Here is a 15,579-nt window from a genome sequence, read left to right as displayed (position 1 = left end):
GAGTGGGGTGTTATGGAGAACCCGAGCTATGCAGGTGAGAGGGCATAAACTAGTGGGCAAATGCCGGGCCTTTGGAATCACACAGACCTGATTTCAGGGTCTGATTTCAGCTCCACTCGTACCTTGCTGTGTGACCTCAGGGAAGTTATTTAACCTCTCTGTGCCTCATTTTTTAACATCTGTAAATGGAGATGGTCTGAATAGAAATGCTTTCATGGTACAAATGCTTGGACAAGTGCTAACAATTAAGTAAATACTCAATCAAAAGTAGTTACTATTCTGGGGCACCTGGGTGGTTCAGTTGGTTAAGTGTCCAACTCTTGATCCTAGCTCAGGTCTCAATCTCAGCGCTGTGAGTTCAAGCCCCGAGTTGGGCTCCATACTGGGTGCGGAGCCCATTTAAAAAAAATAATAAAGTGGTTATTATTCTTATGATCACCATGAATGGGAGTTGGGACAGAAAATTCTAGGGATCGGCCCTAATGGAGAAGCAAACTAGGTGATGAAGTAACAGGAACAAGGATGTGCCTTTGACCTGGTGAGTTTTAGGCAGTGACAAGCTATGTAGTCAGCATTAGGTTTAAAGAGCCCTAATTTCCCCTTTGTCGCACCTCTACGAAGAGTGAGTGATGTGCGTCCATGTAATTTGCATTTTGTAGAAGATTCTGAGAAATAGAGTCTAAGCCACCTTCCTGTAAGAATGCAGGTCTAGATCAGCTCCAGTTAGGAGCTAAGCTTCCCCACAGACCCCGCGTGCTGGGGGGTCACTTCCTGGCCTAGGGGGAGACCTTGTCAGGTCTGTGACTGCACAACACAGTAAGCATATGAATGTCACATAATCATCCTGTCCTTCTTCTTGATCTCAATTGGCCCTCCTGATTTAAGCCATCTGCAAATTCGCACATCTTTTGTGCTCCTTCTTGTTCACATTTTATGCCTTCGTTTGCCATCTCAGTTCCCCCACATGTTTCAATCTCTGGGCTTCCATTTTTCTTCTTCCTTTTTCAATGCAGTCTCTCTCTCTCTCTCTTTCCCCCCCTTCTCTTCTCTCCTTTACACCCCCACCTCCCTCCTCCCTCCACACCAATCAAATTCCTGCTTGCTTCATGCCATATTCATTATCCTACCTCATTCCCCCCTCATTCCTCGAAAACAGCTCACTGAGACTCACCCTCCCCCCCTCCCCCCTTCCCCGCAACTCGCAGCGCCCACCCTCCATACATTCCAGCCGCCTGGCAATCAGTAACTGTAGCATCACACTTCACAGCTCTCGGAGTTTACACTACTTGTTACTACTCTCCTGGCTACTGCTCTCTAGGGTTTCTGCAAAAAAAAAAACACAAAAAACAAAAACAAAACAAAAAACAAAACCCAAAAAACAAAAAAACAAATCCACTTTAAAAATATCCCGGGTACAAGTTGAACCCACAGTTAAAGTTTACGCGCACCTTGACACGTTTCATGGTTTTATTTTAACTAGTAGCTCAGGTCTGGACTCAGTTATGCAGTGAAGAGAGACCAGCTCCTCAGGGGACCAATTTTTGTCTACCTGAGAGAAGAAAAGGCACCTATAACATTCTACAGATGCGCCGGAGCTGGGCCCACCTACCCTCTCACGTCCCCACTCCCCCAGTGTGGAGCTGACGGGACCTTGCTGTTTTGTTTGTGGAGTCATTTCTTTCACTCTTCCTGGAGCTCAGGCTACCCCCGGGGGGCGGGGGGGGGCGTCTCTGTGCACACGTGTGTGGCCACTGCTGTTTTTCCAAAGGGCTCACCTCTCTTCTGCCATTTTACCAGGACACAGGAGGCTCTCCTGCTCTCCCGCTCCCTCCCTCTTTCTCTCCCTGCCCCCAACTCAGCCTAGGCTTTTTCCTGTCTCTTAACTCCACCAGTGCAGCAACTAGCTGAGCTGCTTGCGTGTGAGTGAGTGAGAGAGAGAGAGACAGAGAGAGACAGAGAGTGTGCGTGTGTGTGTGTGTGTGTGTGTGTGTGTGTGTGTGTTTCTGCCTGCGCAGCTAGGCCAAGCCTGCGAGCCTGCCTGTCACTGGAGAGTTTTAGTTTGCATTCAGAAGAAAGGAGGAGGGGAGACAAGGGGGGAGGAGGAAAAGGTGGAGGGGGAGGAGTGGGGGGGCGCCCAGAAGGGAGGGAGAATGTCTTGTTTGTGGCTTGTCAGCAATTGCTTGAGACAAGCTTCCATGTGTGAAAGCTACTTGGCATGAATGCCTGGGCCGTACCAAGTGTCACCGCAGCAAGAGGGGGAGTCAGAAGAAAAACAGATCAGACCAGAGCAGACAATAGGCCCCTAAAGTGTTCCCCCTAAGTTGCTTTGATGTTGTCCTAGTGTCTTGATACCAGGAGGCCGGGGATTGCAGGAAAAGGGCCTTTTTTGTCTTCATTCACTTTCCCCCCTCAGTTTCTGAAATGATTCTCCAGAATTTCTCCTCATAAAAAAGGTAAGAGCCCTAACAATTCCTTCTTCTGTGGCTGGCTCGTTCGCCCGTGCCTGGAAGTGGGGGTCTCATTCCTGCGCTGCTCAGGAGGGAGCGCTGGGGTCCTGCCGCTGGAGCTCTTGCCTTTGCCCCTAGAAGTGCTGCAGGGCTGGGGATGGCCCCTCTTTCGAGGGAACCCCAGTAACACGATCTGTGCCTTTGGGTTGGTGGGGGAGAAGGGGTGGATGGAGAGGGGCGGGAGGAGGGTGTGAGGGTGGAGGTGTGAGGGGGAATGAGAGAGAGGAGAGAGAGAGGGGAGGCTGAAAGAGAGGGAGAGAAGGGCAGAGCCCTCGTTCGGAGCAGCCCCAGCCTGGAGCCCAAGGAGGCCTTGCAGGCTGGGAGCTGTGCGTTCTCAGGCAGGGCTAGGGCTGGCCGGGGGGCGCCTGCAGAGATGGCCTCAAGCTTTGTGTGTGCGAGGGTGTGCGTGTGGACTTCCCCCACATGGCCCTGGCCCCCCTTGTGAAGGGGAGGCACCCCAGCCCTCATCACCCCGAGCCCAGACTCGGAGGCAGAGCGGCAAGCAGACGAGAAGGGAGAGCAGGAGAACTCTGCTGCGAGACAATCCAGAAACTTTTCCAGTCTCGGGGATTTCTCTGGTGGTAGATGCAGTAAAGGAGTTGTGTGGGGGGGTGGGGTGCGGGGGGTGGGGAAGGGGGGCGTGCCTCAGTTTCCCCTTCTGTACAATCCAGAGAGCTGAGTGGGGATGCCGCAGGTCTGCCTGGGATTTGGCGACACAGTACAGATCCTTGTGTCTAAGAGGCATGGAGACATCTTCGAGCTGGCAATCCTGCAGGATCCCCAAGTAGAACTGTTATCATCATCGTCAAACCATCATTAAAGACACCCCGAGACAAAAAACCAGGGAACACAGATCAAGTGTCTGAGCATTTCTAAGGAAACAAAATGCCTTTTTCCACCTGTTGGCTTCTGTCCTTTCCTCTTGTGTCTTTTCGTTAGATTTATTGGCCGATTTGTACAGAGAATGGGGTGGGAGGGCTTAGGTTTTCCCCTTTCCTCCTCCCTTGTACATATTTTTTTTTAAAAGAAGGTCCCTGTAAGATGCTTGAGAGAAAATGTGCCTCCTGTTAGAGTAGTTTATTCAAGACCTTGTGTTTTCTGGCTCTGGTAAGGCTTGTAGACACATCTGTAAACTCTACCTTGGAGGTTAAAGATTTTTATTGTGGCTTTTAGAGATTAAATGAGATTTATTTACAATTGCTGTTTATCAGAGAGTAAATGTCTTACTGTGTGTGTGAGGGTAAGAATGTGAAGGCTGTTTACTCGCTGGTGGTTTTGTGGATAAAACCTTTTGCTTTTTAAAGTGACATCTTGAGAGATGGGAAGAGAAGGCGAAAATCAGTGCCTAATACTCATCTTAAAAAAAATTTTAAGAAAAAAAAATGTCTGCTTATTTTCTTGAACTGTGGATTTCCTTTCTTCTCTTCTTACGCGGCAAGGCTCTCAGTTGTAGCTCTCTTTGAATTCTCTGGGGGAATTTTGCTTTCTTACCTAATTCTAGGTTTTCTGTGACTCTGCTAGTTGTCCCCCCCAAGAAAAAAATCTGTGAAAGTCTGGGAGGCTGTGCCTCCTTCCATTCGAACTGCAAATGTTTATCAGACTGACTCCCTGTGATAGCTAGAGATTGAAGCAAAGGGCCAGCCCTGGTTCAGAATATTTATGTTTTTTTCTGGGAGGCCTGGAGAACCTGACTTCTGGGTGTGAGAAGGGCTGAAAGAGAGATACTAATTGGCCTGGATCGGGCAAGAAGCGCCCTCCACGCACCCATATAATGTTTCACTGGAATAGAACTGAACTTCGTATTTAAAAACTTAATTCTTTTCCACTTCGTAAAGCAGAAGATCTTACCATGGTTTGGTTCCGGATATCTTCCTAAAATGTTAGAGTTTCAGAACTGCCAGGGGAAAGAAAGGGTATTTATTCCTCAGGTCTTAAATGAGAACACCAAAGGCCTGGAAGGATCAGCAGTGACCTGAGGGGTTCAATGAAGCTGCCCTGGGGTTCTGGGTGCCCCGATGATGTCGCGCTGGCCCCCTTCCCTGGCCTCCACGCTGGACCCTGTACGGCCCAGCACTCGGGTCTGCCAAGAAGACTGGCACCTTTTGGCTTCTGCTTGCTGTGCTGGACTAGAGCGGTACACTCAGCCCTGCTCACGGCACACGGAGCGGACAGGGCGACCCCGTGTGACAGCGTGAGTTCGCCGGAATTCATTCATGTATTCACTTGTCTGTTCAAGTGATATTTGAGGGGCATTTCCTAGGTACCAGGCGCCTTGCTGGACACCGAGGACACACGGAAGGACCAGGCGCGTGGTCCCTTGCTCTTGGAGCACTTGGTCCTGGTGGTGTAATCAACATTCACCACACAGTTAAATTATAATCATAATACCGATAATTCACACCGAACAGCATGCAGATACCGTAGTAGGGCAGAGCATAAAGGCGTAGAAGTAACTGCCCTAAATTTGTAGCTAGACTTAAGCTAGCTGTCCTTTTCTCTTGGCTGAGTTCTCCCCCCAGCCAACTTCCATTTCACTGGAGGCATCCCAACTCCCGTAGAGTCCAGTGTTTCCAGTTAGAACCCCTCCCCCCACCTGCCCACAGTGCAACAGAGATACAAATAGTATCTATTAACCCTTTACACTTGTACTATTAAATAACTTCACACTCATTGTGAGTTGGCCTCCGTGGCAGCCATTGCCCGGGTGACTCACATTAGCTGTGGCCTCTGCACCCTGTTAACCTCTAATGGGCATTGGGAGAGACATGTGGTTCGTGAAGCCCTTGTCTCATTTCACTTATTCCATAGTTTCTCCAGTTGATGCCAACTAAACACGTAGCTGTGGGAAACCCTGCCATTAGCACTGTCCCCTCACAATTCCAAAGACCATAGTGTAATGACACGGCTTTTCCCATTCCTCCTGACAAGGACATGTATCTACAAAGGGCAAAATATTTTAAAGCCTCTTCATCTTACCATAGTCCCGTTTGGGCTGGGTTATTAAAATCTGACTGGCTTGATCCCCCAAAGTAGGAGAATCTCCCGTCCCCATTTTGGTCTTGCTTGGAGGGAACGTATGGTTGAATATGCCAGTCTCTTCCGTGCCGGCAGACTTGTGCTCACGCTTGTATCCCCATTTTCTACATGGTGTGTTTCTCTAGTACTCAGAGGAGTGCTGTCAATCCATCTTTTTTTTTTTTTCTAGGCTAATTTAGTAGTTTAAAAGGGAGACAGACATGCCCACCCACACATAAATCATAGGTTTGGTGCCTCTACTTGGGGAACCTACACAGGTCGTGTGGTTAAGTCGTGTGATGAGTCATTTCTCTGCACCCAACGTTGTTACGCGGTGAAGTACCGGCCTACATTGTAGCGACAGCCCTATCCACAGCTTGCCATCGTCATCTGCATTTGGCACCTGTGGCCATTGCCTTCTCCTGTGAGCTGTACGACTTCATTTGCAAGTATTTGATCACTTCCGACACACTCTGCCCGCCCCCCAATGTGTTACTCACTGGGGCGCTGCCTCTGGGGGAGGCAATCTGAGTCCGCTTTGGAAGAGTAATCCAAGGAGGGGAGTGGGGAGCTAAGATGTGGATAGAAGGAGGATCTGGTTGAGGGAGAAATTTAACAGAACTGGGAAGCCAGACAACAGTCATCAGGTCGTCCTTAACTCTGGGGGAATAAAAATGAAGACTGATGACATTTAAAAAGTGCATTGTTTGCGCACTGTGTGTAAATAAAAGTGCAAGAGCTTCTAGTCCCTCTGAAGGTAAAACCGTTACTACGTGCGGGACATTCCCCAAACTCCTTGGTTACAAATGCCGATTTTGCATGTAACTTTAGTGAAGGGAATTGTGTGTGTGTGTGTGTGTGTGTGTGTGTGTGTGTGTGTGTGTTTTCCCCCAAAAGATATAAATATAAGGTGTAAAATGGAAATTTTCTCCATTTCTTTTAAGCCTTGACATTTTAATGCACTTTAAAATATCTGCTCAGCCCTCTCTTACAATAGCCCTATGAATTAAGTAGTATCGTTATCCTTCTGTTATAGTTGAGTAAGGTTATGTGACTCACCCAAGGACTCACAAGAAAATAAGGGACACCATGGCTAGCTGATTAAATTTCTGTTTTTCCGTTAGGCCAAATCCCTTCAAGAGATGAGAAGCAGAGACGTGAAGCAGTCACCATTGATATTCCAGACAAATCTACCCCTTTCTTTAAAGACTTAAGAGTTAGAGTGTTCAGGTGCCTGGGTGGCTCAGTCAGTTGGGCCTCCGACTTCGGCTCAGGTCATGATCTCGTGGTTCGTGGGTTTGAGCCCCACGTCTGGCTCTGTGCTGACAGCTCAGAGCCTGGAATCTGCTTCTGATTCTGTGTCTTCCTCTCTCTCTGCTCCTCCCCTGCTCATGTTATGTCTCTGTCTCTCAAAAATAAATAAATGTTAAAAAATTAAAAAAAAAAAGATTTAGAGTGTTGATCAAAAAAGAAGGGGCCCAATTCTAATTTAAACTTTACATGGTTTTTACGAGTGTATTGGACCAGTTTCTGGTTTTGGTTTTGCCATTCTATGACCCAGGACTCCCCATTCTGCTCCTCTGGACCTCTTTCAGAATGAGGGGCTGGGCTGCCTCATATCTAAGTTTCCTTCCTGTTGTTCCCTATGTCTCGAATTCTGTGAAGAGAATGTTCCATGGATCTGGTCTTTTGGTTACATTTTACAAAGCCCAATTCAAGAACTGTGGTCCCCAGAGGGGAGATGTGAGTTTTGTGGGTATATGGGATTCATTCCTACACATCCAAACCACGTTGACGTTTTGAAGTGAAAAGCACAATAAGCAAAAGTGGGATTTTAATTTATGGATTTGAAGAGAATTGGCCAGTCAGCATGCAGGCGCATGTGCAAGGAGACTAAAGAACCAGTTCCAAAAGAATAGGCTGTTTTGAATGCACATCTTCTTGTATAATAAGTATGAATTGAAAATGGACGGGCCCCGGGTACATCTCTTAGCTTCACCATGCTTACTGCTTCCTCCCAGAAATTGTGCTGTTCCTTTTCGTACTATGCTTGCATACTGTTTTGAGGGCGCAGGGGACCAGTTTAAGCAACGGCAGTGCCGATGACACACGCTACGTGTTAAACACCGTGCTTTGGGGGATGACAGGGCTACTGACGATCTTTATGATCAGCAGCTCCTGAAGGATATTGCTGAAGACTTGCTGATATGATGTGTGAGATATATATATATATATATATATATATATACACACACACACACACACACACACACACACACATACATATGTGGAATATACCTTTAGGACGTGAGTGAAAAACTGCCTCTGAAATGTGACCAAGAGAGACAGATAGGGTGGAGACTGAATGATGTTTTTATTAATCATGTTTTGTGTGAGTAATTCCAAGCACTAGTCGCTTGAAACTGGCTAAATCTTTGAAAAGATAGAATTTAAAAATTTCACATGGTAGCTCTTAATGCAATTTTCGGAATCCGGAGTAAGAACTTGTACCATATTTTTGGACTATCATCTTACTTGTGGCAAGGGAGACTAGTTCAAGGCACTTTGAGGATCAGTAAACCACTGACTCTCTTTGAATTGGTCTTACTTCTGTCTGCTAAAAAAAAAAAGTATCTAAGATATAATTACTTTTAACTGGGAAGGGAATTTGGAAGACCATATTTAATAATATTTTGACTTATACCTTTATTTTTGGTTGCTTAAAATTCCTAACATTGGGTATCTAGCTTAACTTCATAAAATCCTAAGAAGTAACTACGTAAGAGAAATATATTATTGACTTTATAGATGGGAAAACATGAACAGGTTTGTGAAATGCTATACCAGCAAGCTTTTTAGAACATAAGACTATGCTCTATAGGGGCGCCTGGGTGGCTCAGACGGTTGAACGTCCGACTTCAGTTCAGGTCATGATCTCACAGTTCGAGCGTTCGAGCCCTGCATCTTGAAACCTTCTTCAGATTCTGTGTCTCCCTCCCTCTCTCTCTCTGCCCCTCTCCTGCTTGTGCTCTGTCTCTCAAAAATAATTAAATAAACTTAAGAAAAAAGACTATGCTCTATAGAAATATGTGAAATGTGGTTAATGTTGAATGCTAAACTTGAAGGAAAAGAAAAACATATTCTATATATCAGTGTAGCCAATCTAACTTTTGATGATCAAGATAATTATCAAAAGTATTTTTTATGCTATATGTTAACAATACTGGAATTAAAATAAAAATCTTAAAGTATTTTTATTTTGTTCGTGGAAAGGTTCGAAATGCCTCTAATCAAAAGCTTTGGAGAGATTTAGTAATTTACGTGAAAACCATAATCGTTGGGGTGCCTGGGTGGCTACGGTTGAGCATCTGACTTCGGCCCAGGTCATGATCTCGCGGTTTGTGGGTTCGAGCCCCGCGTCGGGCTCTGTGCTGACGGCTCAGAGCCTGGAGCCTGCTTCGGATTCTGTGTCTCCTCCTCTCTCTGCCCCTCCCATGCTCATGCTTTGTCTCTCTCTGTCTCTCAATAATAAATAAGTGTTAAGAAAAAAATTTTTTAATAAAAAAAAGAAAACCATAATCATTCTTTTCCTCGAAAAATACATACACAAACTCAAAATGAACAGTAATGACAGTTGAAAGGAACCAAGCCATCATTTGCTCAGAAGAGAAACTTGGGAGCCTTGCGGTAGCTTTACCTTGTCTAGTACTAGCTACGTTGGATTTTCTGCTATCCTTGGGGCTGGCGTAGTTAGCGTATGGTTGGGGAGAAAAACTTTGCTTAATGTGTATGACTAAGGGACTTTTTGAATGTGAGTCAAGGGCATACTTGCCTTTTCTAAAGACGCCTGGATTGGTGGCTTATTGTACGGAAGTCCATGATATCCCGGGGTCTTTAAGGCAACTGTGGTCTAAAGGATGCAGAGCATTAGTGCCCAGGTCATTACCTTTGCCTGGACATCTTTCCGCCTCATCTTTTCCAAGCCAACTCCTGCCGCTCCTTCAAGACTTATCCTGGGCATTTCTTCTGGGAAGCTTCTTAGATCCTATCTCTGTCCCACTGCCTCTTCGTCCGGGTGTATGCTTATGTGGCCTTTATGACATTGCGCTGGAATAGGATACTTCCTGCTCTGGGCTGTAGCCCCTTCAAGGTTTGGGACTGTCTTTAGCTTTTGTGCACCTGCTGCCTAGCACAGGGTGAAACAGCAGGTGGTCATTTGTTGCTGTCAAGTGAATAGGTAATTCACAGTGAAATGTAGCTTATTAAGAAATTTAACTAAACCGGGGCACCTAGGTGGCTCATTTGGCGACTCTTGATCTCAGCTCAGGTCTTGATCTCAGGGTTGTGAGTTCAAGCCCTGCACTGGGTTCTGTGCTGGGCATGAAGCCTACTTTAAAAAAAAAAAAAAAAAAAAAAGAAGAAATTTAGCTAAATGCAAAAAGAACAACAGGTAAAAATCTTAAATTATACAACCTTACATCCCAAGTTAAAAAAAGGAAGTTTCTTGTATTCACCCTTTTCCTCCTTTGCAGAGTAAACTATACCTTCATAGCAAAGTATTTTGTGAATCCCTGAATCTTTCCTCTTCTTGTGCTCAGCTTTTTTCCTGTAAGGTTTGTTAGTTGTGTTTCTCATTGGTCTAAGAGTTTACTTCTTATGTCAAAGGGTCATAGGCGATAAATGAGTGGTGCGGTCTGTACTGATATTTAGTATAAATATCAGTAGCTAAACAGGAGAAGTTTCTCCTATCTCAGAAACAGGGAAAATAGATCTTTGAGGAAGTCTGGACAATCAGAGGGTAGTCAGGTGAACGAATGACTGACTTCCAGGAATCTGCAGCTGAGACTCACCTGAAACAAGAGAACAATACAATTTAAACTTCATTTTCTAAAAGAGGTTTTAAGTGCTGAACCCTCAAGAAAAGGCCTTCTGGTTGCAAAGAACTGACTCATGGAAGTTTCCTCAAGGAAAGGGATTTCCCTGCGGGGATGCTCAAGAAGGAACTTGAAATCAGAACTGAAGTCTTTCAGGACCTGAGGCAGCTCCAAGGGCAACCTCTTCTTTTATGTCAATCTCGTTCTCTCACTGTGTGTTTGCCTTACTAGCTCCTTTTGCTACATGCTGATTTGGTCTTCCAGCTTTATTCGGCGTAACCTCTCTCCATCTCATAGCTTTTGCTTACACCTAGTGTTGCTTCTTTGACTTGCCAAGACTTCCATGTCCAGAACTCTACCCTCTCTACCCTGCTTCTTTTGTTTCTTCTTCCTCGCGCCTTCTTTCCCTACATTTTTCATCTGTAATTTTCCCTGATAATTGCTTCATTCTCTCAGGTTTTCCTAATTCAGATACCCAAGAAAGAATCCAATAACCCAGCTAGCCTTTTCCTTGCCCTTCTTCTAAGTCCCTAACCAGCCTTGCCCGAGGGTCAGACGCAAACCTCTAGCCTAGAGTGCCGCGGTAAAGGGAGGTGGGTGTGTGTGTGGGGGGGTGTTAATATAAAACTGGATTGCCGTTTAGTAGGAACTATGGAAGGGCCATCTTCCCTTCTATGTAGGTGTCAACAAATGTATTTGACATATCTAATATAAGTCCATTATGGAAATGTAAAGAAATTAAGGGTAACCAGATTATTAAAAATTAAAATGTTTCATGGTTGACAGTATACAGAGATAAGAAGTCTGTGGGAACAAATAGCAAATTTGTAACCAGGAAAGAAATTAGGAGAGGGGAATGTATTAGAGTTAGTTCTTAGATGAGTGACATCATTTCATACATTTATTAAAAAGCTGGAGTGTGTGAATAGTGAAAGTGAGAATATATTGTGTCAGATCCCAGAGGCTGGCTTAAAAAGCAAGCCTAATCGAGGCACCTGGGTGGCTCCATCGGTTGAGCGTCGAACTTCGGTTCAGGTCATGATCTCACGGTTCGTGGGTTCATGCCCCATGGCGGGCTCTGTGCTAACAGGTGGGAGCCTGGAGCCTGCTTCGGATTCTGTGTCTCCCTCTCTCTCTCTCTGCCCCTCCCTTGCTGGCACTCTGTCTCTCTCTCAAAAATAAATAAAGATTAAAAAAATAAACAAAAAGCAAGCATAATCCAGGGCGCCTGGGTGGCTCAGTCAGTTAAACGTCCTACTTTGGCTCAGGTCATGATCTCACGGTTCATGGGTTCGAGCCCCATGTTGGGCTCTGTCCTGACAGTTTGGAGCCTGGAGCCTCCTTTGGATTCTGTGTCTCCCTCTCTCTCTCTCTGCCCCTCCCCAGCTTGTGCTCTGTCGTTCTCTCTCTCAAAAATAAATAAATATTAAAATTTAAAAAAAAAGCAAGCATAATCTTGAAACTGGGGATTAGGGTGGGGATAAATAGGCTTCTTAGGGAGTTTCTGCCTATACTTTCTGCCTGTATTTTCTTTCTCTGCTTCCTATTCTGTTCTTGATCCCACTTACTTTAGCTTCTGGAACAATCTGTCATGAACTAATGATGTGACCTTGGGCTGGTTATTTATTCTCTCTGAAACTCAATTTACTCATCTGTAAAATAGGGATAATGATTATTATCTCGATAGCTTATTACAAGAATTAAGTTAGATGGCATAATATATTTAAAGGCATAATATATTACCTAGGATAGGTAATGAGCACATAGGTGCTCAGTCCATTGTAACAATTATTCTAGCACACAGGAAGGAAGGAAACACTGACTGAATGTGTTGGGTAAAATTTTGCTTCTTATATCATTTATCTCTTGTAAGAATCCTAAAGGGTTTGTATTATTATTTCTACTTTATGAACAAGGCTACAATTTTAATAATTAATTGAGTATTTGCTACATGCGAAGCACTGACCTGAACCTTTTCCTGTGTTGTCTTATTTAAATCAAGTTAGGTGCTCGTTATGTTTCATGTCGTAGTTGAGGAAATTGAGGTCTAGAGAGTTTAACTTGCCCAAAGCCGTACAACTGGTGAGCGCCAATCAGAGCTTATGTGTAAGTCTGTCTGAACTCAGGTCCATCTGACTCGAATGTTTTCCAAAGTCACTTAGTGGCTGACTGTGAGTGTGATGGAATCGAGATTCTGGTCTTGTGTAGGGCAGCGTTCTTGAAGTTCACCACCAGAGGTATGCACTGACTGAATGACAGATAGTGGTAAGCACACACACACTTACGCTGCATCTGAGTCTGAATGCCATGACTAGACAGACAAGGGCAAATTTTGGAAAGAGTACAAAGGAAAAAAAATTTAAAAATTAAAATATGTCCAAATAGGCCTCCCAGACCCGATGAAACGATTTAACAAACATGTGTTGAATGTCTACTGTGTGTCAGGCAATGAAAAATGATCTTGGCCTTGTGAGAATGCAAGGCAAGTAAGACTGAATTCCTTCCTTTAAGGTGCTTTCATTCTGGTGGAAAGAGATAGATGCTCATACAGTTAATAAAGCATGTAGCGCTGGATCAAGGAACTATGGGAGTCAAGGGAGAGAACGGTTAGTTTGGTGGGTGAAGGAAACGGTGGTAGAAGGAACAGAGGAAGGCTTCATGCAGTAGACAACATCTGCCGTGGTCTTTGAGGGGACAAATACAGAAGGACAAGAGGCCTCCTATAGTTTCCTTTTTCTTGATATCAATGGTTTTACAAAGGGTGGGACAAAGTAACTCCTGCAGTAATATATTGAGAGTTAGTAGTGTCTTTAAAGATTAGGTTCGTTGAGTGTGAAGAAACAGCTACTCTTGTTAATCATAAGAATATATTTGGGGCGTCGGGGGGGGGGGGGCGCTCAGTTGGGTAAATGTCCGACTTCGGCTCAGGTCATGATCTTGCGTTCGTGAGTTTGAACCCCGTGTCGGGCTCTGTGCTGACAGCTCGGAGCCTGGAGCCTGCTTCGGAGTCTGTGTTCCCTCTCTCTCTGCCCCTCCCCAGCTCACAGTCTGTCTCTGTCTCTCTCTCTCAAAATAAATAAATGTTAAAGTTTTTGTTTTTGTTTTAAAGAATATATTTGTGTTTTCCTGGTCTGCGCTTACATGTGTTTCTATTAAAAGGACCAGAAAATGGAATCCTGTTTTCTATGCATTCTAGTTTGAAGATCTCAAGTTGTCCAGCAATCCAACAAGAGACTACAAGTCCCCCAAGTGGCCAAATGGTACACCAGTGTCCACTTTCAGCTGTATCGTGAGGCGTTAAAAGTACTAAGTTACCGGCAAGTGGGTCACCTATCCATTTAAATTTGGAATGGAGATTTTAGTCTGTGGTTGGGAGTTCTCAATTTTTCTTACATACAATACCAGGTTTTCTGAAAAAAACAAAAAGAAAACAAAACAAAAAACAAAACAAACAAACAAAAGAAAGCAAAATACCAGTCCCAATTTAAAACGTTCTGCCTTCGCTCCATACGTATATTCATGATTGGTAATCTGTGTGTTCTGATTGTAATTCAAAGTCATCAATTAAATGTTTGGAGAGGCCTGTAGACATCTTGTGCTCACAGACTTTGTCCCTTGTTTTTGTTTGGTTCTTTGCTCAAGTCCCTTTTTTCCCCGATCTCTGTTGATGGACATTATGCTCACCCTTCCTAGAGCCTGAGGAGTCTCTCCATCCCCAGAGTGTCCATGTTATTTGGTTCTTTTCTTGAAGTGACCATAAGAGCTCTACACATTCACCATCACAAATCCCTTAATAGGCGATAAACAAGAGGGCAGGTTTTAGGTGCCATTCACCTACAGATCCCTGTAAACACCCAACACAGCCCCTGCCTTACGAGTAGCTGGCGCTCAGAGATGTTTACTGAACTGAACTGAATTGAGTTCTGGGTTTTGTCGGACTGGGTTTTTCAGAGCTATTTATTTATCTTGAGAGACACAGAGACAGTGCGAGTGGGGGAGGGGCAGAGAGGGAGAGGGAGAGAGAGAATCCCAAGCAGGCTCCACGCAGCCAGCGCAAAGCCCCACGCGGGGCTCGAATTCGCGAAACCATGAGATCGTGACCTGAGGTAACACCGAGAGTCAGACGCTTAACCGACTGAGCCACCCAGGTGCCCCACGTCGGGCTGGCTTTGGGTCTAGTAACATTGATGTCTGACCTCCAGTTCCCTTTTGGAAAAGAAACGTTGTTTTAAAAAGAAAGCCTTTTAACTGATTTTGGGATGAAAGAAACCATGTAGTATAAACAGTAATTGTAATTATTATTAATACACATAATTAAAATAGCATGAACTGGGGCGCCTGGGTGGCGCAGTCGGTTAAGCGTCCGACTTCAGCCAGGTCACGATCTCGCGGTCCGTGAGTTCGAGCCCCGCGTCAGGCTCTGGGCTGATGGCTCGGAGCCTGGAGCCTGTTTCCGATTCTGTGTCTCCCTCTCTCTCTGCCCCTCCCCCGTTCATGCTCTGTCTCTCTCTGTCCCAAAAATAAATAAAAAATGTTGAAAAAAAAAAATTTAAAAAATAAAAAAAAAAAATAAAAAAAAAATAAATAAATAAATAAAATAGCATGAACTGGTAGAAGTGCTTCCATGCTTACTCTTGCTGGCCGAGTGGGCAGGCCTGATGAACTAACTGGTCTTTTCCATCTGTAATATGTATGATTCTTTGAAATTTTATGTAGACAAGTGCGAGCTAATGTACACTGGAAGGAACAATTGAAACAGCTCATACTCACTGATGGGCTCTGAATTACTCCACTTGTAAGTGCACAGGAAAAGGATCTCGGATTCATTGTGGATTGCTCAATGGAGACATCTGCTTGCTGTGCAGAGGCAGCCAGAAGAATGAATGAGATATAATAGGCTGTATTAACTTTGAGAATGGGATAAAGAATGACGCAGAAAATAATATAGTGCACATAATTTGGCATTGACTAGTTCTGTAATTACAATAAAACATTTTAATGACATACATTGATGTTATGACTTTACCTTAAAATCAGAATTCGGCATTGGGTCCTTTCGTCTCAAAGAAAACAAAGCAGAAATACAAAAGACCTAGAGAAAAACAACAGACCATCTCCAAGACATGCAAAGGATTTGCCTATAATGAGAAACTGAAAAGACAAGGACATTTTAATTTGGATAA

The 15,579-nt window shown here is 44.6% G+C and overlaps 1 protein-coding gene across 2 annotated transcripts in view; it reads left to right on the top strand.

Moving 5' to 3' along the window:
- The first annotated feature begins 2,131 nt into the window (after positions 1–2,131).
- The window catches only part of LOC131492007 (uncharacterized), a 71,718-nt gene continuing 58,270 nt past the window's right edge, over positions 2,132–15,579 (top strand). The window contains exon 1 of one of the 2 annotated variants that reach the window (XM_058695619.1): positions 2,132–2,453. The gene's annotated coding sequence lies outside the window, so the exon portion shown is untranslated. The remainder of the gene's footprint in view (positions 2,454–15,579) is intronic. The other variant, XM_058695598.1, reaches the window with a different exon arrangement.

Source organism: Neofelis nebulosa, chromosome 2 (genome assembly GCF_028018385.1).
Source record: "Neofelis nebulosa isolate mNeoNeb1 chromosome 2, mNeoNeb1.pri, whole genome shotgun sequence".
NCBI lineage: Eukaryota > Metazoa > Chordata > Mammalia > Carnivora > Felidae > Neofelis > Neofelis nebulosa.
This window is presented reverse-complemented; position numbering and strand designations above follow the sequence as displayed.